At 34.0% G+C, this 26,558-nt stretch overlaps 1 protein-coding gene across 6 annotated transcripts in view; it reads left to right on the forward strand.

Annotated features, from left to right (window-relative positions):
- The first annotated feature begins 830 nt into the window (after nucleotides 1–830).
- Nucleotides 831–26,558, forward strand: part of LOC145241440 (LIM domain transcription factor LMO4.2-like) — a 473,578-nt gene continuing 447,850 nt past the window's right edge. For 2 of the 6 annotated variants that reach the window (XM_080104398.1, XM_080104399.1), the window contains exon 1: nucleotides 838–1,316. The gene's annotated coding sequence lies outside the window, so the exon portion shown is untranslated. The other 4 variants (XM_080104394.1, XM_080104400.1, XM_080104395.1 and 1 more) reach the window with 4 other exon arrangements.

Here is a 26,558-nt window from a genome sequence, read left to right on the forward strand (position 1 = left end):
AGGAAGGTATACAAAATTATAATAAAAGAAGAAAAACCCATTATATATATATATATATATATATATATATATATATATATATATATATATATATATATATATATATATACTGACTGATATATATATATATAGAGAGAGACTGATACATATGCGTGTATATATATGTATGTATATATATATATATATGTATGTATATATATATATATATATATATATATATATATATATATATATACTGACTGATATATATATATATAGAGAGAGACTGATACATATGCGTGTATATATATGTATGTATATATATATATATATGTATGTATATATATATATATATATATGTATATATATATATATATATATATATATATATATATATATATATATATATATATATATATACCTATTTACTATGCCTCCCCACGCATAGTAAATAGGTATATATATATATATATATATATATATATATATGTATATATATATATATATATACATACATATATATACACGCATATGTATCAGTCTCTCTCTCTATATATATATATCAGTCAGTATATATATATATATATATATATATATATATATATATAGGGAGGGAGTAACAGAATAAGTGCTGATTATTATTGCTATATCCTTGTTGTTTTATCATTTCATTTAATTATATAGTAATTTCTATTTCCTTTTTTATTTCAGATGCGGGAAGATAAACGAAGTAGGTTTGTTCTAACAATATCCAACTATTACTACAAGTACTACTACTAGAATGCCGTCCGTAACTACTGTGGCTACTACTATTACGGCCATAGCTGCTGCTGGTGATTCTAGAGGGGTGGTGGGAGGTATGTAGGAGACGTGGTGGCAGTGGCTTCCTCTTTCTCCCTTACCTTAATTACTACTACTACTACTACTTCAACTAAGTGCAGGATGCTGAATTCGGATTTCGAGGAGAGATGTCTGTTGTAAAAAAGCATATCATCTCGACTTTATCATCATCATTAATTTAACTTTGAAACACACGTCTTAGTTGATCACATTTTTTGTACATATAAATACATGTGTACAGAGAGAGTTATTTGATGTTTGAAAATAATTCATAAGAAGCTGTTTTTTTTTTTTACGAAACAACGAAACAAACAAAAAAAAAAGGATAAAAACGTGTCATTTTTTTAATTATATATATATATGTATATATAATTAAAAAAAATAAGGGTCATTTGATTTTTTTTTTTTACATACCTGTGTGTTGACAAAAGGGGGGAAAGTTTAATCCCCCTCCCCTCACACAGTTTTCACATGGACTATATATACAAATTTACGAAGTAAGTACACCAATAATGTGAATATACGTATGCATTGTTTTTATTTATTTATTTTTTTATTTATTTTTTTAATTATTTTTATAAACATGTTTTAACCATAGTACTACTTTACAACTACGATTATATTGGTGTTTACTGTTTATGTACTAACTTAATTGAACCGCACTAGTTTTAATATTATTTTCAAGTTTTTCTTTTCTTTTATTATTAAATTGTTAATATTAATAGAATAGTTACAAAACACCTTCCCTCCCCCATGAATGGGTTATTAAATAATAACCTGATTATTTCAGCGCGGTATAATTATTGCATAAGTACCATTATGTTTTTTTCTGTTTACAAACAAGGAGTATCCTAATAACATTCTTAATTATATATCTTCATATGATTTCTATGAAATGTGTAGTACTTATCTAGTACCCCCCTTTATTTACTTGTGTACGCCGACCATCAGCTTTAAATATATTTGATTATTTATAATATATATATAATGCTCCCTATCTTAGGTTGAGCATTTGGAAAGTGACCATTAGCGCATGAAGCGATATGCTCTTTGTGTAAACAAATTGAGCTTAGGTATTTGAACAATGTCAAAACATTGTTAATTCATTGCCTGTATAGCAGCAGCCGTTTACCGCAACCGTTAGAAGCTCCGACTGTCGTTTGGGCGATCGGGTTTCGATCCTGGCTTGAGGTAGTTGCTTGTCTAGCTACACTTATGTGTTGTGACACAGCGAAACCGTACTGTTTGTGGATGACGTGTGTGTTCGTGTGTGGAAGTATTTGAGTTCTCTCAATATTTTTTATTCCACGCCTGTATCTTTTAAAAAGAAAAGTGCTTGTTAATTTAAAGTAAATTATATCCAATGTCGGTCAGAAAGGAAACAAAAACAAAAAAATTAAACTGGCAATTTTGGCTTTCTACACTTTTGTTGACAAAGGTTTTCAAAATTCTTAGTTTCTTCAGATCTCTAGGCTGGACAAAAAAAAAAACCCAAAAAACCAAAAAAAAACTTGAACTTTTATAATATTTATTAAACGCAGTATTAAATCAAACATAAGAAATATGGGGTGGGGATGTTTAAAGTTTTTGTTTTTGTCCAACCGACAGGACCACAGAAAGCCTTCTTGAAACCTTAGTCAACAAGGGTGTTGATCTTGAAGAAAACCACATTTTTTTTATTCTCTTCAACACAGTGCCCCCTCTTCGCTGTTCCATTAGGGTAGTATGATTTCATAAAATAAATCTTGTCTTGAACACCTTTCTCTCATCTGCAGGTAAATAAATAAATAACCTGACAAATTATGTAAATAAATTAAGACACCCCTCTCTTAAATTTCAATATTTATTAATATAATATATATATATATATATATATATATATATATATATATATACATACATATATATAAAAAATCTGACTTCTAAAACGCGTTCTCATAAATGACTCTGCGGTGTTGTTTGTGGAAATCTCGTATTAAAAAACACACACACACACACAAAAAAAAACTGATTGATATTTACTACTGAGAATATTATTTAATTTTTACTTGACTAAATTTATACGTTCGTATTTCAAATTAAAATGGCTTTTAAAAATAACTGATTAAGTTTGTGCACTTATTGATCCGCGCTATTTTTTTTAATTACAAGTTTAATTAGTTTTATGATATCTGTTTTTATTTAATTGTAATTTTAAGGTTAACATACAGACTAGGTACAAAACACGCACCTCTCCCCATGTTAAGAATGGCTTTCTAAATATTGTTATTTCAACGCTGATCAATAAGTGCATGGGTTTGCTGTTTTAGTTCTGTCCAAACACTGGGACAAATTTAGCTTTTCCCTCTGAGATCACGTTATATATATATATATTGCCTGTATAGCAGCAGCCGTTTACCGCAACCGTTAGAAGCTCCGACTGTCGTTTGGGCGATCGGGTTTCGATCCTGGCTTGAGGTAGTTGCTTGTCTAGCTACACTTATGTGTTGTGACACAGCGAAACCGTACTGTTTGTGGATGAATAATATATATTATTCACACACGCGCCTCCTGCCGTCATGTTTTTATCCGACAACACGCGCGTTCTGATCACATTTCTATCGCCGACATTCATAAAAATCTATAATCACATGTCTGCAATTTTCATCTTTTCTGCCGCTTTTTTTTTTTTTTTTTTTTTTTGTACAAGCTAAAAACAAACCATGAATTTCATCCCTAAACCGAAGTTCGAGATCACTATAAGACAAAACTTTCTTTTTTTTTTTTTTATTGGAACGTATTCTTAACTCTCTTTATTTTTAATGTGTGCGCGCCAATCTTTATGCAGGCGGGGGTGGGGGGGTAAGGAAACAATGAATGTAAAACTGGGGCCGTAATTATCGAAATCGAGACATTTTTTTTGCCTATTTTCCGATTCCAAAAAAGATTCTTTGGTCTTTTTTTTATTTTATTTATTATTTGATTTTGCTTAAAGCAAAATTTTCCATTGCTGATAGTAATGATAAAATAAATATTTATTGATTTTTGTGAAACTGAAATCTATAGATCATCTTCCACAAGTGTATTATTACCCCTGCATCGTGGAAAAAAATTACAATTCTATAGTTAAATATTTACATTCATAAAGAATCAACAAAAACAAACTTGAAATCGTCCCATTTAATTTACTTCTATTTTATTTAATGATCGATAATGTCTTGTCTTAATCTTGGTTTATATACGGAAACTAAATGTACAAAAAAAAAAAAAGGTTTTTATTTTTATTTGCAACAATTAATGTCCTAAAAATCTAACCCTCGATTTTGAACCGCTTCTTTTTGCAAAACAACCTAATATTTTGGATTTGGGGCAAATAGATTTTTTTTTTTTTTTACTTCCTTATGAGGCCATTCTAGGGATTAGGAAATATAGACGGGTTTGAACATAGCTATTTTAAAATAATCTTTAATATTTCAATCATTCCACTGCACACCTGTAATGCTTATGCACTTTTGTTACCGTGCTATTGTTTAAAATAGTATTTTTAAGTTTAGTTCAAGTTTTACGATATTTTTTTAATAAAATGTTGGTGCCCATGCAGAGAGTGATCCGTGCTGAAATGACGCTATTATTTAAAAAGCCATGGGGAGGAAGGGTGTTTTTGTACCTATTCTGTACTTTAACCTTACAATTGAATAATAATAAAAAAAAAAACTTTAATTAAACGTGGAAATACGATTTAAAAAATAGCGCGGATCAGTTTCTGCATTAGCACCAAAATGTTAAGTGAAAGTACAGAATAATTATAAAACACCCTCCTCATGATAAGAATGGCTTTCTAAATAATAAGGTTATTATTTCAGCTCTGTAACAAAAGTGCATTACTGCACTGCAGTACTGCACTTGTTCCTAAATTGTAACAACCCGGTGTTGTGTTTATAAGATTTAATGTTACTTCGTGTTGCTGATTTCCTGAGAACATGTCTGATCAAACCCTTATTCTCCTCTGTTGATTTCGACACCTTGATTTTTTTTTTTTTTTTTCCTTCAAAAGGCTCTACTATGTACCTATTTACTATGCCTCCCCACGGGACAGAGTTAGACACCAGGGTCGTTTTTTAACGTGGAGAAAAGGTACAAAAATAAAAATTGTCTCAGTCGTGAAAGATTTCTCCTCCACCGAAAGAGAACAAGAAATGGAAGTGCAGCATCTGAAGAACAGATACTACACTTTGATCTTGACCAAAAGGACAAGTCAGAAACTACAGAAGATACGCCTAAGCTTACATCATGATTTATTACACCCCAACTTTTTTATGGTTAAAAAAAGACACTTGTGCAGTTGCAGTTTAACATTCAAAAGCAAATTTTATAAGCCATTTTTTAACACGAGGAAGGGTCCTTGCTAACTTTTTACGGCGCGCGAACGAAACTCTCTTAAAATGAAAACAATTTGCTTGTAATATTCACACGCTTGGAAGTCACTATCAAACCGGTGCGTGAATGTTCAGATTACTGAAATTATGTCAGTCAGTTTTTCAATTATATTGAACCCAATTTTTTGTTATCCATGCCCCCCTCCCCTCTCCCGTGCAACATCGGGTATCCTTATTTTTAATTAAGGTTAACGGCTTTCTCTGAAGTGCAACTGTTCTTTTTTTATTGCTTTTAATTTAGGTGAATGTTTCCCCTTTTGTAAAAAAAAAAACAATGTTTAGAAAAACAAATGGAAAACAGATTCAGCACGTCGTTGCGTTCTTTGGTGTTATTGTTCGAAAATGCAGTTCTCAAAATGTACAATTAAAATAAAATAAAATAAAAAGTATACATTCATAATCCAAGTTTAGAGATTCTTTAACATTTTAAATTATAATAATACAAAAAAAAAGTACTCTTGGTGTTGAATTCCATTATGACAAGCATATTTAGTTAATAACGGCTCCCTTAAACACAAAACCAAAAACATTAATGCTTCTAATTTATACATATGTTTACACACACGATAAATTATTTATTATTCTATTCATTGAATTTTACTAATTTTTAAATAAATAAAAAAAAAATTGCATACGCGCATGTAAATTAAAAATGGGTACTTATGCACTTCTGGTACCGGCTGAAATAATAACGTTATTTTGAAAGCTATTCTTAATATAGGTAGGGAGGGTTGTTTTGTAATTATTCTGTACTTTCACCTAACAATTTAATAAAAAAATAAACTTGAATTAAACTTAATACTATTTGAAAAAAACAAAATAAATAAAAGCACAGTTAATGAGTGCATAAGCACCGAAATTATCAAAGTAAATAAATTATCCAAGTAAATAAATAAATTAAAACTGCTATCCGCGCATGCGTTAGCCTTTGTAGGGGAGTGGTTATTAAATAAATGTGCTTGCGGGTTTGTATTACTGTACACATAGATTCGAAAAAGTTGTCAAAAAAATATATAAAAAATAAATGTTATCAAAGGCAAGATAAGTTACTTTTCTACCAAACTGGATATATTTTTCGTGTTTTTATTCAATGTAACATATTTATTCAGCTCGAAAAACATAGTGTTTACCGATGTATGTATTGGAAAATTCAAGATGGCGTCTCACACCCTCTTTAACACCGTAAGTTTGGAAAAAGGTGGGTTAAATAAAAATACTATACAAAATACTATTAAAAACCCGCCGAATATATGTCAACCTATGTCACGGTAACATATATTGAGCGAGTTTTTAACAGTATTTTGTCCGGTTTTTTATTTATAACATCTTTTCCCACACTTACCGTGTTAAAGAGAGAATCAGACGCCATCTTGAATGTTCCAATACATCGGTAAACACTATGGTTTTCGAGCTGAATAAACATGTTACATTGAATAAAAACACGAAAAATATATCCAGTTTGGTAGAAAAGTAACTTATCTTGCCTTTGATAACATTTATTTGTTATATATTTGTTTTTTGACAACTTTTTCGAATCTATGTGTACAGTAATACAAATGTTTTGATATCATCTACAAGAAGGAATCCAATTATTTTCTTCTGACATTCCTCTGTCTGTTTAACAAGTATATTAATGGTTCGTGCTCCGACGAACTACAAGCCCTTATATGCTCTTGACGTAAATATCCCTCAATAAACCCGAGAAGCAGCAAAATCCCACCTCTACACAGATCCCCAGATGCCAGAAAGCCTTCTAGTGTCCTAGTTTCTTCCCTAAGGCTGCTAGACTTAGGAATTACCTTCCAAGTTCCTGCTTCTCTAACTGTACTGACATGCAGAAATTCAAATGTAAACAGATATCTTGCTGCTCAACTCCCTACATAGTATCCCTGCAAATTATGTCCCAGATAGAGGCACTCTGTCTTGTTTGGGGGTGAAAATGCAATCATATTATAAAATAAAAATAAAAAAATCAATATTATCAATAAAAAAGATCAAAGTGTAATATCTGTTATGTCAGTTAGAGGAGGAGGAAAAGGAGGAGATATATTCAGAATTGAGAACACTTTTTCAAATGTATGTATTCATGCAGAATACGAACCGTGCTGTTAAATTGTTAGGTGAAAGTACAGAGTAGTTAAAACGCTCTCCCCGTGGTTAAGATTTTTTTTTTATTTTTATTTTTTTTAATAATATTATTTCAGCACGATCCGTATTTTGCATAACCAAAACTTTTTTTTTTTTTTACCTAACGTTTGGGTCTAACTTTGTCCTTGTGGGGAGGGGCTTAATTAACTGAGGACAGTTATGTAATTAAAAAAAAAATTATCTATAAACTGAATTGATTAAAACAATGTGGTTGTAAGCCCCCCCCTCCCCTCCATAAAAAAATTTGAGTGTTTTTGTAATATCATCTCGGTTTTAAGTCGGGGTGGTCGGTTAAGGCGATAAAAAAGCTTTTTATGAAATTGAATTTTTTAAATTCTTTGCAAGTGTCCTTTAATCTGTAAGACAACCGAAAAACCACATGTGAGCCCCTTCCCCCCCCATATATATATATATATATATATATATATATATACACACACACACACAAAAACAAAATCGACCCCGCTGATAGTGAACCATTTGAAAATACTTAATTAAAAAGGGGATTGCTTATTAAAATTCGTACGGTCATGTGCATGTGCACTGGTTGTCCAACCTGCAAAGGGTGTTTATACTGAAAGCTGTTCCTAACATGGGGGGGGGGAGTATTTTGAAAACCGTTCTTTACAGGGGGGAGGTTGGGGGTGTTTATTCCGAAAAGCATTTTCTTATTTTCGACTTGACTTTGCAGGTTGAACAACCAATTGGTCATTGGCATTTATGCGACAATTAAAAATAAAGAAAATACAGAAACGTATGTATGATGTACGTACTCGTTACAGAAGGGAGATGAAATATTCCAAAAGTCACGTAATTGGATCAAGTAGTTTATCTTTTATTCAACAAAATCAAATTTTACTACTAAGCGAAGCGTAAGCGAGTAGTAGTGTTTTCGCCGGGCATGATGAAATCCGATGACATAAATAAGGAGGAGACAACTCAAATCCAAGTTGAGAGGTCAAAAATCAGCCTTATGGTCAATACAGTTTAGTAATAAAATCGTAAAATTTGATTTTCTTAGTTAAAAACAAATTGATCGATTTAAGATAATTTTTGGGAATAGTTCATCTTCATTCTGTAACGAATACGTACACATCATACAGACTGTCCTGTATTTTCTTTATTTTTAATTATCGCCATAAGTGCCAATTTGAATAAGCAAACAAAAAAATGTTTTCCAAGGACACGCGTGTCTATTGTTTATGTAGATGTCACAAGATACATGCGTGCGTCTTTATCTACTTAAGAGATTTATCGTCTCTATTTATTTGTCTCACGCACGACAGCGCAAGATTAGTTAATGTGGGGATATTGTAGCCAGCCCTTTTCAAAAAGGGTGTCACTCATGATTAGAACGAAACTAAATTAGTTTTTATTTTTTTTTTTAGATGAGGGATGATCATCTGTTTTATTTAGATTGAAAATCGGACTACTTGAGTAAGCAAACGGCGCTTCTTAAAATAGTCGACAGATTTTTATTTTTTTAATACAGTGTAACCCTGATATAAGAAACCCCGAATATAGGAGATTTTCTCTGGTACCAAATTAGAGCCCGTGTTAATGTACAGTATAACCCGGATATAAGAGCTGCGGACACCTGAAAATAAGTATTTTGGTATTATTATACAAACACCGTGACAGCGAATTAGTAAAATCTTTTACGTAGTATTCTGTTACGTTTCGGTGTGCTGAACACGAATCTGAAAACTGGGTTAGGGTTAGGGTACATTTTTTTCTACTAATTCGCTGTCACGGTATTTGTATAAATTTACCAGTATTTTATATCCGGGTTACCCTGTATGTGGTTTCAGCAAAAACAAAATTGTCGTGTCGAAAATCGTAATATATTTAAAAAAAAAAAATTACTCGAGTAGAACAACTGTTAAGTTTTTAATGAAACAAAATCTATCGCTATCGGCTAAAAACAAAACGTCAGCCATTACACAAGTGAACAGGGAGAGAAGATATCCCCTGTATTCGCAATCTTCAAGGCGTTCTCATTTGGGAAAGGGTGCCTTTTCCACCAATTTACTGTAAAAATTACTTTTAACTATAAATAATTTTCTACTAGAGAATTTTTCGTAATATTTTAATATGTTAGTAATTTTGACATGGCAAGTTAGTATTGCTGTTCTTTGCTTAAGATAATCGATTTTCAAAAATCTATCTGTAGACTCTATCTTCACAAGCACCGCGCAAACGTGAAAATAACATTCAAGATGAGCACAATATAGTTCGATTAATCCAAATAATACAAACACAAATAAATTAAAGTCGATCCAAAGACCTGCAATAATGAAAGCATGCAAATCTGGTTATTTAAAATAATCTTATATAATTTTTTTTTTTTTTTTTTTTTTAACTTTTCATCAAATGTATCATTATTGGGTTGGTGCAAGAACGCCGGTTTTTTTGTTTTTTTTTACGTATATATCTTATAAAAAAACATTTATTTTTGCAACAACTTAATATTTTGTCGTTTTGTCGCTAAGAATGTCGACAGATTTTAATTGTTAAAACAATTGAATTCTGTTATATATACGTTAAAAGAAAGTAATAGAAAGTATCAATTAGTATCATGGTCAATTTGCGATCCAATGTTAATCCCCCAAAAATCCTCAGAGCAGTTTTACCTTTTGGCAAATACTTATTCAAGTAAGTACTTGACTTGGCCAGTTGCTAGAAACAAAGTGTAGTGTCTGTTCTGATACTAAATTTCACTTTTTCTGCCTTCGGTCAGTGGAGGAGGAAATCTTCAGGACTGAGACAATTTTATTTTTGTTTCTATCCAGAGTGCCCCCCCCCTTTTTTTTTGTAGCTGGATTTTCCCCACATTAAAAAAACAACATTGTGTCTTCCTCTGCCCTCGTGGGGAGGCCAGTAAATAGGAAATATTTGTTAAATATTCAAGTATTAACCAAATATATATTACAAAGTAACAAATAATATCTCTAAGTTTTTTTTTTTTTTTCAACTTTTGCAGAATAAAACATGCCGTGCTATTTTATTAGGTAAGATGTTCAAGTTAAATTCAGTTTTAAGGGTATTTGTTTATCAAATTGCTAGGTGAAAGCAGGAATAATTTCAAAACGCAATCCTCCCTCTGTGAAGAATGGGTTTCTAAACTTTAGTTCAACACGTTACGTATTCTGCATACGTACCCAGTTTTTTTTTTTTTAATAAAAAATTTCGCCAAAAGTTATGTGACCGAAAATAATTAGATTTGCTGGAGATAGATTAACACCGGTTTTGTTTTTTATAAAAAAAAAATAAAAAAAAGAAGCCTTATCACCCCCCCCACCTTCCATTTTTTTCTTGGTGTCCATTTAGTTAATTAAAAGCCAATAAATTGTATTATTTGGTTATCTTCAAGCTACGTTCCTCAAAGGTTTTGCCCAGAGCTGTCATCTGCAAAATGGAGCGCGTTCTCTATTTTTATTTTAATAATTCTATTTTGAATAAGCAAAAGAACTGAAAGATCGGTAACTTGAAGAAAAAAAAACACTCATTCCGTTTTGCTGATGACGGCTTCGAGCAAAATCTTTGTCAACATCGGGGGACGTAGCTTCAAGATAACCCATTTATTTTGTGTTTCACATACACGCACGCGCGTTAGTCTACGTTATCCTCCCCCCTCCCTATTTAATTTGTTTGTATACATCGTTAGAAACACGCGAGAAACCTACATTTAAATTGAATTATTACATTCTCATATTTAGTTTAAAATCCGCCTTGTTAATCATATTATTTATGTAACACCCTCCCCGTTCTAGTTGATCTAAGATTACATTTAATTAACAAGCAAATATACACGTTTTTACGATTTAATTGCAAACCCAACCTGAAAAGCATAAAGAAAATTACTACTACAAGTCTGCTTTGCTGTTTTTATTCTCCTCCCCCATCTCCCTCATTCTCGGGCCAAAGCTCTCCACTCTTCGTTATAATATCTGCTAGCCAGATTCATTTATTTATTCTATTTTTATACCCTCACATCTAATTCAAGTCCACACATACACTGCAAAATGGTCGTTTCTTTCTTCCTGCCTTTCTTTCTTCGTCTATCTCGCGCACCTTGGCGCAATTTGTATAGAAAAGGAGGCTAAGACGACGCATTCGTGCGTACCGCTGTGTAGGTGAGTGAAATAATAACATCCCGGTTTTTCTCGTCCAGGTTTTAGTGGTACCCAGCATCACTCCCACCTCGACTCCGTCATTGAATCTTATAACTTGACGCTCGTGCGTGTTTGGACGGGTTAGGTATAAAAACATAAATGTGAGTCTTGTTAAGCACGAAATAAACAACACAAAAAAAAACTGGTAAAAATGTTACAATAATGTAGTTTTTGGTTAGTTTTTTCTTTGTAGTAAATCTAATTCTTGTTTAAATTAAATGATACATGATGTGTTGTGAGCAAAGTATAGTCGGTGTCCCCAGTTTGAGAGAAAATAAAAATTGCATTTTTTTTTTTTTTTTTGCGGACCTCTATGAGAGTGCCCACCCCCTATAAATGCGTGTTTTACACCCCCCCAACGATGATCATAGACTATAGACTTGAATATCATATTAGCAAAAAAAAAAAAAAAAAATTAATGACTTAAGAAGGGTGGGATCATTTTCTCGTTATAACGTTCTATTTCATTGCTACCTGACTTACTTACTGTCCATTTCTTTACTGACGTGTCACGTGATTAGAACGTTATAACAAAGTGAACAAGAACAACCAACCCCTTTAAAACTCATGCAATTTATTTTTCTTCCTGTTAAGATGATACTATAAGCGTCGGGGGGGAAAAAAAAAACAAAAAACCGGTAAATTCTTAGATTAGGTCCACCGCCACAATTTTCTTTTAAATGACGACTTTTAAAGGTTTTCGACTATGCTGAATACGAAAATCGCATTCAAAATTTGTAGAAATTAGTAGTTATCGAGATATAAAAAGTTGTATTATGCATTGTATTCTTTGGCGGCCATCTTTGTTAAATTTATCTCCGTGACTTTACAATGTTTGTTTATATTTTTAAATTAAAATCTCTTAACTATTCTCGAGAGATGACACTGAATCCTCGGTCTAAAAATATTTACATATCTATAAAAGTGAGTGTGTGGTTAGGACACTTCTCACCCTAGGTACGGGCAATAATGGCGGGGAAAAAATAGGGAGACATTGTTTTGAAAGCCGGTTTATCATAATTTGTGTGTGTGTGGGTTTCCGACTACTTTTTGGTTGTATTTGAAAGATTAGAGCCTAAAGTTAATTTCCACCAGGAAAAAAATATTTGGACATGTGAAAAAAAAAAAAAGTTAGAATAAAAAATGTTTTCACGGTGACATTCGGACGCTGACAAAGTCAGCTGTTCTGAAATTAAATACATTCATTATAATCCCTTGAACGATAAATATTAGTTTTCTGTGTCTATTTAAAAGATAATTATCGACGAGTAAAGTCTTAAGATATTGAATTTAAAAAAAATAAAAACGCATAGCTTAATTATCCCCCCTCCCCCCAAAAAATGCGATAGATTTACACTGAAAGTTACACGTTCATTCAAGCAAGAAAACTATTAGAATCTTACACATAAAAATTACACGAAACGTGTAATCTGAAGAACACGAAAGTGAAATATTTTTTACAATTATAATTTTTTTGTGTGAAAATATTAAATAAACAATGCTTAATTCAATGATAATATCGGTAGTTCGAGAAATTAATTTTTCTTCGAGTTATATCGAATTCATTAATATGGACTTTAGGGACGTTTTTCGGTACTGGTGCAGTTATTGAAATAACATTATTTAAAAAGCCATTCTTAACATGAGGAGGGGAGGGTGTTTTGTACCTATTCAGTACTTTAACCTTACAATTGGATAAAAAACAAAACTTTAATTACACTTCGGAATACGATTTAAAAAATAGCGCGGATCAGTAAATGCACTGTACTTGCACCCTTTTTTCGTAATGTTCCTGAAAAAAAATCATTTTATTCATTTATTTTTTTTTTACAACTGAAAACTATAACTAAATTTAAACAAAATATTACATTTCTGCTAAGATTCAGATTCACAAAAAAATAATGGGTTCCGTAATCATTATTTGATAAACACTGAAAATTTAATCAAATTTTGTTAATTTCCTTATTTATGTGGACTTTTTAAGTAAAGGGGGGGGGTAAAATGTGTTTGCATGTATCCAACTATATACTCGACGAATTTTGGATCTATAGACTTGAAATTTGGTATAAACGGTATTCAGTCATGTGGGAATCCGTTTTTATCCGGAATAAAAGGACTGCTAAGGGATCAAAATTGAAATATTGGTACTTGGAGGCTCACCGGATTTTTATCTGTTTGTCAACTCTTTCACAAGGGTTGAAAACATTTTTTTTTAGAGAACCTGGCAAGCTAGTCTAATGGTTATCGTACTTTACTCACGGTCTTTAGGTTTGGTTTCGATCTCAGCTCAAGCATTTCTGTTTTTATTTACAAACAAGCATTTCTGTTTTTATTTGTTTAGAAAAAAAAAAAATACTCGCATGCACATGTCTCGGTTTCTTTCTGTTTGTTTATTTCCTTTTTCTAAACTAATTTAACGTTACGTTTAATAGCGGACAAAGCCGGGTACATCTTAGAATCCTCTGGTAAATAAATAAATAAATTACAAATAGGATAATATATAGTTATTGATCACAATCCAAAATGCCTTTTTTTTTGTACTTACGCAGAATGCGAACGAACGGTGCTGAAATTATATAACGTTATTTAGAAACCGATTTATAAGATGGGGAGGAGAGCGATTTGTTCTTTCACCTAACAATTAAATAAACAAACGATATCGTAAAGCTGGAATTCAACTTGAAAATCATGTAAAAAAAAAAAATAGCATGGTCCGTATTTTGTATACGTATCCATTTTTGGGGGGGGGGGCGGAGGGGAGGGTATGTGTGTCTAAACTTTCAATCCTGAAAGTAGAGTACCTATTTACAATGCCTCCCCACAGGATAGAGCGTAGACACCAGGGTCATATTTTAACGGAGAAAAGGAACAAAAATAAAAATAAAAAAAAAAAAAGTGTCTCCGTCGTGAAGGATTCCTCCTCCACTGTCAGAACAAGAAATTGAAGTGTAACGTCTGAAGAAAAGATACTACACTTTGATTTCGGCCCGAAAGCCAAGAGGCAAGTTAATGAGGATTCTAGATGTATTTTAATTTAATAACTATTCCATTAAATTAAAGAAATACTTAGTGTAAATTGAAAAGAAAAAAAAAAAATAGCCTGGAGTTATTTTGCCAAACAGGGGGGGGGGGAACATGTAATTACTTGAAAACTCCTTCACCCCCCCCTCCTCCTCCTCCTCAACACTACTTCGTGAAGTGCTTCTTCTCTCTCATCTTTCGTTCACCATCTTTTAACGTTTCTGATAATCAATTAAGGCCTTTCTTTCTCTCTCTCTCTCTCTCTCTCTCTCTCTCTCTCTCTCTCTCTCTCGGATTTAATTATTAAAAAGGCCGGACATTCCAGCAATATTTGAGAATTGGGTATCTCATTATAAAAGCGACGACGATTGCGTTTCCCTCTCAGACCAGGCCGTTAGCATTTTTTTTTTCTTTTTCTTCTCGAATACGAAATAATTGGATCTGACTCTGCTCTACATCCAACACAACAGCAAAAACGAAAAGAATTCCTTATTTGCAACTTGTCTTCTTATTGGATTATTCGGACGACTATTTTCTATTCTTTGGTATATATACATTCATTCACAACGTTTCAACCTATGTAGCTGATGTTTCGAGTTTGTATAGTGTAGTATCTGTTCTGGCCAGACTGCTCTCTGTCAGTAAAGAACTCTTTCTAAATCAATTTTGAGCATTTTTGTTTTTTTAACAACAACCAACAAATCAAAAGTGTAAAAAAAATAAATAAATAAATAAAAGTAAAAAAAAAAAAAAAAAAAAAAAAAAGGCAATCTTTACGATTGCTGTTTCGACTTCATTTCCGGTTGCTCCTCGTCATGTTAAGAATGCGTTTTCTAAAGAAATAAATAATAATAATAATAAAAAGAAACTTAAAATAGAGGGGGAGCTTTCTTTAATTCTGTACTAAACAATATACTGTAAAAACAAAAGCAATTGAAAACGAAGGAACAACCGGAAGTGAAGTGCAAATGATAATCGTAAAGATAATCATAAATATTACCAAAAGCAGTATAGGCTATCCGCTCTGCTTATTTGAATACGATTTTTTTTGTTTTAACTTATTTTAAAGTGTTTATTTACTACTTTGATAAAGTAGTACCAAGTCTGAGTTGGAACGCAAAAAATGGCGGTTTTGTTACAACCATTTGGACCATCAATATCTTTTAAAATTTATTTTGTCCCAATCCAGAATGTTTCTCTGTAGAGCTATATTTTTCGCATTATAAACCATGCGTCTTATCCCTACCCTCGCGGGGAATCAAATGAATAGGTACTAGGTTTCTAAATTCGAAAAGAGGCGTCTGAAGATCGGAGGTTATATCGGCCGAAACGTTGTGAGTATAACAACGAAGATGAAAATATTAGTCCAAATCATACGAGGAATATGTTTGTAACCAAGATTTGACAGTAAGATTTTCTTTTTGGTGAGGAGCAAAGCGTAGTATCTGTTTTTTTTTTTTGGTGAGGAGCAAAGCGTAGTATCTGTTTTGGTGTACTACACTTCATATTTTCTCTTTGTTAGTGAAGGAGAAATCCTAGACTGAAGCCATTTTTATTTTTTGTCTGAATCAAGACGTTGTCTCCCTCCACCCATTTAAGAGAGACCCCCCCCCTTCATAAAGGACTAACTTTGTGTCGAATTCTAGTATGGTGGGGAGAGAAGTAAGTAGAAGAGATTGTAACTTTCCCAAATTCGAAAAAGATGACCGGAGATTACATCGGCCGAAACGTTGAAAATGATAGACCAATGCAGAGAATAGTCCAAGTGACACAAGAAGTATGTTTATCCGTAATCACATACTGACTTAAAATTGCGGTGTTGCAAGTGTTGAAGTTGAATGGGGATGAATGGTGGTCAGTCCTTATTTACTTGCTGACCCACATGGGCAAAGTAAGACACAAGGTCAGTTTTTAATGTGTGGAAAACTCAAATGCCCAAAAGGGGTCACTTTGGATTGGAACAAAAATTAAAAAAAAAAATCCCCTTAGTCTTGAAGAAATTCTTGGTGCTTGTTGACAGATCGATTTTTTTTTTTAATTTTAAGCAAAAATAATATTCCGTTCTTAATTGTCATGTCGAAAACTGTAATATATCGAAAAATTATAAACATTCGTTGCGTAGAAAGTTATTTAGAGTTAAAAGTAATTTTTACGGAAAATTGGCTGAAATTGCATTTTTCTTAGATGTTATAAAGTAGAAGATGAAGACTTCACACGCAGGAGACGTAACTCTGAATGCAAAATTTAGATATGACTGTAATGGTTTCCGACATTTGTAGCCTTTTTTTTTTTTTTTAACTCCAAACACAATAGCAGTTGTTCTATCTGATGAATTTTCGTATATATTACTATTTTCGACATGGCGATTATTAACTAGGTAATATTATTTTTGCTTAAAATGACATTTTCTAAATTGATCTGTCGACTATGTTTCCAAGTATCAGCAGAATATAGTCTAAATATAGCATCAGAACATATACTACACTTTTCTCCCTAACCAGTTGTCATATATTTTCTTTTTAATCTTAAACCGATTTTAATTTTTAAATTGCTGTGGTTTTATTGTGTAAAAGGTCCATGTTTAAATTAAGGCCCGGCTTTTGTAAGGGCTCGTTTTTCTTTTCTTTCCTCGTGCGATTGCTGTTTTATCTGACCTTCTTTTTAATCTTCTCGGAGTCTTTTTATGTCTGTTATTCTTGTATCCTTGTAGAATAATCGGCCCTACCTCTGCTCCTACCTCTCTTCTACCTGTGTGTGCGCGTATCTCTCTTACGCGCGGCCCCACTCGCCAACCACCCACACGCACTTTCAATTTAATGCATTTATTGCCGAGCCCGTAACCAGGGTGACGAAGTGTATGTCGTGTCGTGTGTGTGTTTTCGAAGCAAGGCTATATTCGTTTTCTTTTCACGAGAGTTGGTAGATTGTTTGAGTTTTGGAGAAAATACTCCACATATTTATATCTACTAATATTCAACCATTTAAGCAAAAAACAAAAAAACAAAAACAAACAAAAAGCAAAAAAAAAAAAAAAAAAAACACGGCAACAAGCCACCATCAATATTTAAAATCCAATAAATATTAAACTACGGCAATTTAATTATCTTGGCGATTGGGAGGAAGGCGGGGGTCTTTAAAATTTGAATCTCAGCTTTAACATTATTTTTAGAATACGTGAAAACGTGTTTAAACGATTTAATGTAAGATTTGTTTGGTTGTTCTTTGAAAAAAAAAAAAAAAAAAAATAGCCGCACTTGTAATTAAGACCCTAAAAATACCACGCAGTCTCTTGAGTATGTAGCACGAACAAACTTTTGGGTACGCTTCCATTTTATTAATTTACTATTTATTTTTATCTTGTATATTTGAACTGATAATCCAAATCATGTTGACTGAACGTGCTGGTATGTGTGTTGATTAAAACAAAAATAGCCGAAAACCTACAAATCACAAGCTCTATTCAAGCTACACTGAACCAAGATTTTTTCACTGGCGATTTTTTTCTTGTATTTCTTAAATAATTGTTACCTTTACACGGTCTTTGCCTTCAGCTTATAAATATTTGTCTCACTGTGTATGTGTGTGTGTCACTCCCGTTTCTCTCTCTCTCTCTCTCCCCCCATCTCTTGTGTGTGCCTCTTTCACTTGTGTTTCTCTCTCGTGTGTGCGCACGTGTCTCTCTTTCCAGTCTCTCCCTCCTCTCTCTTTCCAGTCTCTCCCTCCTCTCTCTTTCCAGTCTCTCCCTCCTCTCTCTTTTCAGTCTCCAATCTTTCCCTCCTCTCTCTCTCTCTCTCTCTATCTGTCTCCAGTCTTTCCCTCCTCTCTCTGTCTTCAGTCTTTCCCTCCTCTCTCTCTGTCTTCAGTCTTTCCCTCCTCTCTCTCTGTCTTCAGTCTTTCCCTCCTCTCTCTCTCTGTCTCCAGTCTTTCCCTCCTCTCTCTCTCTGTCTCCAGTCTTTCCCTCCTCTCTCTCTCTGTCTCCAGTCTTTCCCTCCTCTCTCTCTGTCTCCAGTCTTTCCCTCCTCTCTCTCTGTCTCCAGTCTTTCCCTCCTCTCTCTCTCCAGTCTTTCCCTCCTCTCTCTCTCCAGTCTTTCCCTCCTCTCTCTCTCCAGTCTTTCCCTCCTCTCTCTCTCTCTCTCCAGTCTTTCCCTCCTCTCTCTCTCTGTCTCCAGTCTTTCCCTCCTCTCTCTCTCTGTCTCCAGTCTTTCCCTCCTCTCTCTCTCTGTCTCCAGTCTTTCCCTCCTCTCTCTCTGTCTGTCTCCAGTCTTTCCCTCCTCTCTCTCTGTCTGTCTCCAGTCTTTCCCTCCTCTCTCTCTGTCTGTCTCCAGTCTTTCCCTCCTCTCTCTCTGTCTGTCTCCAGTCTTTCCCTCCTCTCTCTCTGTCTCCAGTCGTTCCCTCCTCTCTCTCTGTCTCCAGTCGTTCCCTCCTCTCTCTCTCTCTGTCTCCAGTCTTTCCCTCCTCTCTCTCTCTGTCTCCAGTCTTTCCCTCCTCTCTCTCTCTGTCTCCAGTCTTTCCCTCCTCTCTCTCTCTCTCTCTCTGTCTCCAGTCTTTCCCTCCTCTCTCTCTCTCTCTGTCTCCAGTCTTTCCCTCCTCTCTCTCTCTCTCTGTCTCCAGTCTTTCCCTCCTCTCTCTCTCTCTCTCTGTCTCCAGTCTTTCCCTCCTCTCTCTCTCTGTCTCCAGTCTTTCCCTCCTCTCTCTCTCTGTCTCCAGTCTTTCCCTCCTCTCTCTCTGTCTTCAGTCTTTCCCTCCTCTCTCTCTGTCTCCAGTCTTTCCCTCCTGACTTTCTCTCTCTCTCTGTCTCTCCAGTTTTTCCCTCCTGACTTTCTCTCTCTCTCTCTAGTTTTTCCTTCCTCCCGTCTCCCTCTTCCTTCTCTCTCTCCTCTTTCTCCAACCTTTCGTATGTGTGTGTGTCTCTCTCTCTCTTGTTTTTTATGTCATTTTTGCGTATATTATTATTTTCTTTTTATAGATTAGTCAATTAAATTTGCCCGTGTGCAACATTGTACCAGTTAATTAGTAATTCGTTTGAAGTTAAGTTTATTTTCGTTTTCTCGGTGTTAACTTCAAGCGTATATAACTAATTTGATAAAATGGCACATTCAGTTCTTGTTAATGCATTTACGGCTTTTAAATGCCAAATTGCTTCTCCTTTTCGCCACCATTGAACCCCTCCCCATCCATCCCTCTCTTTCAATGCAATTTGAATATTGGGTGCATTTATCTTGCGTAATATTACATTTGTTTTATAATTAGAAATAAAATAGGCTTTACAATTTAGTAATTAAAAAAAAAAAAAAAAAATTAAAGTATTTTTTATGGTTGGTTGAATTTACACGAAGGCAGAATTTGATGTACATTGTTTGTTTTTTTTTCGTTCTTTTTTTTTTCGTTTTTTTTTTTTCGTTCTTTTTTTTTCGTTCTTTTTTTTTTTCGTTTTTTTTTTTTTTTTTTTTTTTTTTTTTGCCGATCTCGTTTTTTTTATCTATTATTAGCGGGGGGTGGGGGACTTGCCTTGTCGTAAAATACGCTTAAATGTATTTTAATTCATTTGGCTTTCGTATTTGTTACAACAGAGCCAATTCTCTATTAAACATTATCTATTTGTCTGTTACCTGAGAAAGAGAAAGAGTACTGATTTCAGAAGTTAAAGCAAAAAAAAATACTTGAATGCCATGAGCTAAAATCGAAACCAAAACATTTTAGAGCTCCAACCGCGTTCCCTACTATTTGAATTATCGACAAATACATCGGAAAGATTTAAAAGTAAACCACTTCAAGTTATGAATGAATTTGCGTGTGCGCAAAAGTAATAGAAATATGTTGGCAAGTTGAAATGAACATTTTGCATTTTTCTGAACGCGTTATTCATCCATCCAAACAAAGATTTTACTCGTTATAAACTATCGTTGATGTAGGATTTTTATTTCCTATTAATTTAAGAGTTTATCTGTTAAATATATTCGCACACATATACATACATTTACCGTTTTATTTATATAGATATAGGATTTTTGAAAATTAAATTTAATTCTTACGATAATCGTAATTACTAATTTAATCAAATATTTATTGAGGTAATGTTTTGATTCATAAAAATCATTAGATGTCAAAAGTTCCCAAAAACTTTAAATCATAAGAATTAGGTAAACTTTTAAACCCGGTTTAAGCGACTTTCTATTCGACATTTGAATTCTTCTTTTTAACATTTCGAAGGGGTGGGGGGTCACATCACTATGCATTCTTTGTTAACGATGTTATTTTTTTCTAAATAGTTATTTTCATGACAAGTGCTCGATTTGGCTACAATCTATGGTTCCCTCTTGCCAACCTTTCACAAACACTCGACTAGCTACAACCACTACCAACTTCCCCCACTCTCTAACTGTACCTAAACCTAGACGCAAATTCTATGAACAAATCTTCTTTCCTAGAACTGCCCGTCTGTGAAACTGTTTCGCTGGCCTGCTTTCCAGCTGACTACAACATGGTCATCTTAAATTCTAATGTAAACAAGTTCTTGTTGATCCATCCCCTTAAATAAGCAACTACAATCAATTTTCACTTCTGTCGATTATTATGCTGATTTCACGGTAACCACCATTCCCTTTTTAATCTTCATCCTCGAGTGGCCTTCAGGCTTTGATATAAGAGGTGAGTCCCTTGTAAATAAATAAATAAATAAATAAAATTGTTTATGTTGAAACGAAATGTTTTATGGTGGATTTAATTTTAAAATAAGGGTTCAATACGATTCCTATATTTTGCTTGATATGCAGTTTTGATGTTGAATGTTTAGTAACCGAAAACGCAAAAATGAAACAAAACGCAACTACTGTCATCAATCGGTTGAAAATTTAATTTTTCATTTGCTGAAACTTTTCAAGTTCTTTATTTAAACTTCCGGAGAAACGATACAAGATCCGAGAGGGGGGGGGCGCTTGAAGTGAAAAGCTATGCAGGTCGATTAAAAGATTAAATTTTTTTGCGTTTGGTAAAAGTTATTTGTCGTATTGTTTTCACGGCTTCATTTTTTTTTTTCTTCTTCACTGTAATGCCCATAACTTATAGTGATTAAAAACCGATGACAAAATTTTATGGAAAATTTCTATTTATCATTTTGAATACTCCCATAATATTCATCATTTAACTGACAATTCATCTATCTCGTTATCCTCTTATGGCTTTTGACCCTTATAACTGGTGACGCAATAAAAGGCGCAGGTAAAACATGACTGTTCCCGCGTGCCTCTGTCGTATCCTACGAGAAACACATGTTCGTTGTTTTGAACTATTTCTAATGTGTGTGTGTGTGTGTGTGTGTGTGCATATATATATATATCTATATATCTATAAAAGTGAACGTGTCTGTCTGTCTGTGTACATTTCCCTACGCAATAACTCTGTCAATTTTTAGTCTATAGACTCGAAATTTGAAATACCGGGTACTGAGATTTGGGAAAATCGATGTGACGGGTGTCAGCCAGAAATTTGGTTGTTAAGGGGTCAAATTTCAACGATTTGACCTTTAAGAACTCTACCAAACTCTTCCGACAATTTTGGGTCTAGACACTTGAAATTTTAGATATAGGTTCCTTGAACCTGGATCTAACTTAATAAAGTGATTTGAGCCCGAAACAATAAATTTTAAGGGGTCATAATAGGGGTCAAAGTTTTAAAAAATTAACCATTTTTTTTTGTTTTTTTGCTTTTTTTGCACAGCATACATCTCCAAACACCCGAGCAACGCCAGGCACCCCTGCTAGTATAATAATAATGATAAACATGCCTGAACTGGGAGATTATCTGATGAAGGCTTAGTTGGAAGCAATGCTGCTGTACAAGCAAGTTATTGTATAAAAATTTTTTATATATACCAGGTTAAATGTATTCAAGAGTGATAACTAATGAATTTAACAAGGTTATTAAAAGTGCTCGATAGAAGAAGAGGAAAATATATTTTTATTAATATAAATAAATTTCCATGGTTGTGACAGTGGACATGCTAAATGGTTGCTTTCCGCAGGAGAAACTAGTTCACAAAAATAACATATATATATATGTTATTTTGTCACCAGTTATAAGGGTCAAAAGCCATACGCTTCTTGTATATATATATATATATATATATATATATATACAAGAAGCGTTCTAAAAGTAATGCTTTTTATTTTTTAATTCTGCCTGAATGGATCAGAGCGGATGGCCAATTGCATTGTTATGACGATGACTGAACTCGTGTATTCATAACTCTAAATTTTCATCACTTTGTTACAGATATTGACGGTGTTTGACTCTTAAGAAAGCAACCCCCCCCCCCCTGTCATGGGCCTGCACCAGGAGAAGAGATGCGTCCTTGAATTTTTGGCAAAAGTGCATTGAGAATGGTAGTGACCATGTAGAAAAATAAATTCTGGGGCACAAAAGGTCACTCGTTTTAATGGTACCACTATTGTCTTCATAGCTCTTTAACATTTTGTGTTAAAAATTAGGCTTTTCTTTTAAAACTACCCATTTAGCCTCAGTACTTCCTCTTTCTCATAGAAGAGACATTGGGAGTCTACCTCTGCTCTATTGTTACTTTTATGGTAGGTGCTCGACAGAGCTTCAGTCTATGGTACCTATCCATAAAACTTTTGCAACAAACACATGGCTAGTCGCAACAACCGCCAACAACTTCTTGCACTCTCTATCTGTGCCTAAAACAGAAATTGCATGAACAGTTTTTTTTCCCTAGAACTGTCCATCTGTGGAATGCAATACCGTGGGTCTACTTTCTGGCTGACTATAACATTCTATTCTTCAAATTCAATGTGCATAAATTCCTATTCAGCTGTTGTCTTAGATAATCTAGCTCTACCCAAGTTCTACTATGACTGGTCTTATTTCACTGTCTACACAACGCTTTACCCTTATCCGAGCGTGGCCTCCAAGGCTTGATAAGTGGTAGTCTTCCATGTAAAAAAAATGAAAACTACTTTCATATCTCTCTCTCTCTCTCTCTCATATGTGTGTGTTATAGTTCCTGCTTGTTTGGTGATATCTTTTTGTTGTAAAAGATGTAGGCGGAGAACAAGAGTGTTTTCTCATTCAATGCCGAGAGAGAAATCAAAGCGTGGGAGAGTCCTGGATATGACCTTAAACTATATCCAGTGGTGAGGCCCCAGCTTGCGGGCTTTGGGGAGTGTGGAGCCACCCTTTAATTGGCATTGCTCCCAGGTCCACTCTGACCCGGAGTGGTAGTACCTGTTAAGATGCCAACTATGGGTTAAATAGAAACCGACTTGAAAACAACAAATATATTCTATTAAAAAAATTTTTTTCTTCAAAATCTTTGGATTCTGCATGAAATAACTAGGAAAGGGTTGATATGCCGTAAAACAAAAGAAAAGAAAGCCTGGGAGGGTGAGACCTCCTAGAATTGCACAAAACTAGCTTTGCGCCACAATCAACAGGGATCAGGTCATTACAGAAATGGTCTAATCTCTGTCGAATTTTTCTATTTGAATTGAGCCTGTTAATTTGAAGACTGTCTATAGGGTCTGAAACCAAGGATGTGCTTTTTTTTAAATAGATAGATTTGTTCCTATTTGGCCTTACTCGGAAATCTTTCACTTCTGTTTTGCTTGTTGTGTTTTACCACCCAATATACATCATGGTGAATTTTATTGGATGTGTTTCTACAAGTATAGTTTAATTTTCGATTTTTGAGTGATTATCGCAACTCCACTGGTGCCGTCTAATGTCAGCCATTTTTTCTTGTTCTACCTTAACACTTGCCACTATTTGTGTTTCAAAAATAAATAAACGCTTTAAAATAAGTTCAAACACAAACTTATCCGGTAGGTAGAAGATTTACTTATCTTTCCTTTATTTGATATATATCTGTTTCTTTTTCGTTTTATTGTCTCCGGTTAGGGATTTTCAGCCCTAAAAATTGGCAGAAATTTGACAATTCCTGTAATGCTCTGGCCCTTGTTGATTGCAGTGTAATACTGCTTCTATGCAGTTCTAGGAGCTTCATCCTCCCAGGCTTTTCCCTCTCTTTGAAAACGGATTAGTTTAGTGCTAATCGGCTGATGCGCCCTTGCCGGAGAATGCTGGCATGGCTGCCCGTTCACTTTTTGTAAGTCAGAGTGCCCTGTCTTGGGGGCGCTGATTTCTCAATCCCACTTTCCGACTTTGGTGCCACTGTTCTTGCAGTGGGAGAGAACTAAATACCCTATACTGCAAAAATGGCTACAAATTGTTACAAAACTCTAACTAATTGTTAAGCTAATGATTTCATCTGTAAATAGCATGGTTGTAAATAGCTGTCCAAATTTACAAATTGGTGAATTTTTAAATGCTTCAAGATTCTTCTTAAATATTGGAAGGTGTCACAAAGTAATTCAATTTTTTTTTTTTTAATCAACTATTAACAAGACTACTTGTTTTCCTTGGCCTTTGGGACAAGATCAAAGTGTAGTATCTGTTCTTCAGATGCTGCACTTCAATTTCTTGTTCTCTCTCAGTGGAGGAGAAATCCTTCACGACTGAGACAATTTTTATTTTTGTTCCTTTTCTCCACGTTAAAAAACGACCCTGTTGTCTAACTCTGTCCCGTGGGGAGGCATAGTAAATAGGTACTATTAACAAGACTAAAATGGCTGACTTATTTATGATGAAAGGGTAACCTTTATTTGTTTCATATTCATTTTTCAACGGTATAATCACGTTCTCATTAGATCACTGAAGTTAAGCAACATTGAGCCTGGTCAGTGCTAAAATGGGTGACTATTTAAAAATTGCTCTACACTTATCTCAGCATTGTTTCCAGTGGTCTAGCACTTCTTGCCACGGGACTCAAGCACTACCAATTCAGGAGAGGTGTGGTTGGTGGTTGTGTAACCCTTGCCTTACTTGTGCATCTTGAGACTGAACGGAGGCATCGATCATTATTCATCCTTTTTTTTTGGGGGTATTAGGTACAGTAACAAATACCCAAATTATCTCTTCTTGATCTGCGTTCCTTAACCTTTGTGCAATCTTTACAACAAATTATATATGCCAAGGCAACTCCTTGGATAAAAACAAAAATGGACATTTTTGCAGTATGGTTAACAAAATGAAAAAGTGATAAAAACAAAAACAAATATATAACAAATAAATCTTACCAAAGGCAAGTTAAGTTACTGTTCTACCTACTTAGATAAGTATTTGAAAGCATTTATTTACTTTGAAATAAAAGAGTGCCAAGTGTTGAGTTAGAACAGGGCAAAAATGGCCAACATGAGACTGGCCATCTGGGATTCTTTATAATCGCTCAAAAATCGAAAATTAGATAATATACTGGTAGAAACACACCCAATAAATATCACCAAGCATACCAAAGTAATGTTTTGTCAGTATTTTAATTTTCGATTTTTCAGCGATTATCAAGACTTCCCAGATGGCCGTCTCATGTCGACCATTTTTTCATTTGCTTTAATTCTGTCTTCAGACTCGACAGTACTTGTGTTTCGAACTAAATAAACGCTTTAAAGTAAGTTAAACCACAAAATTAGATGCCATAGTTTTCTCGGTTCATTGAAAATAAAATAAGTTCACATTCACAGAAGAGACCTTGTGAGCCTCTTTCTGCTCTATCATTATTTTCATGGTATGTGCTCGACTGAGCTTCAATCTATGGTCCCCCCCCCCAACCTTGCCAAACTTTCACAAAAAACACTTGTCTAGTTACAACGGCCAACAACAGTTTCCCTCACTCTCTTTCTGTGCCTAAATCTAAATGCAAATTGCACGAATAAAGCTTCTTTCCTAGAGCTGCATGCCCGTGTAACTCTGTTCTGCTGGCCTGCTTTCCAGTTGACTGTCACCTTCAAGTCCAAAATAAACAAGTTCTTGTTGAGTTGCTATCCTCCCACCCCCAAATAATCTATTGCTACTCCATCTCCACCACTAACTATTAATACACTGTTGTCTCAGTGACCATCGTGCATCCATT

Source organism: Euprymna scolopes, chromosome 20 (genome assembly GCF_053919585.1).
Source record: "Euprymna scolopes isolate OS-2025 chromosome 20, ASM5391958v1, whole genome shotgun sequence".
Classification (NCBI taxonomy): domain Eukaryota; kingdom Metazoa; phylum Mollusca; class Cephalopoda; order Sepiida; family Sepiolidae; genus Euprymna; species Euprymna scolopes.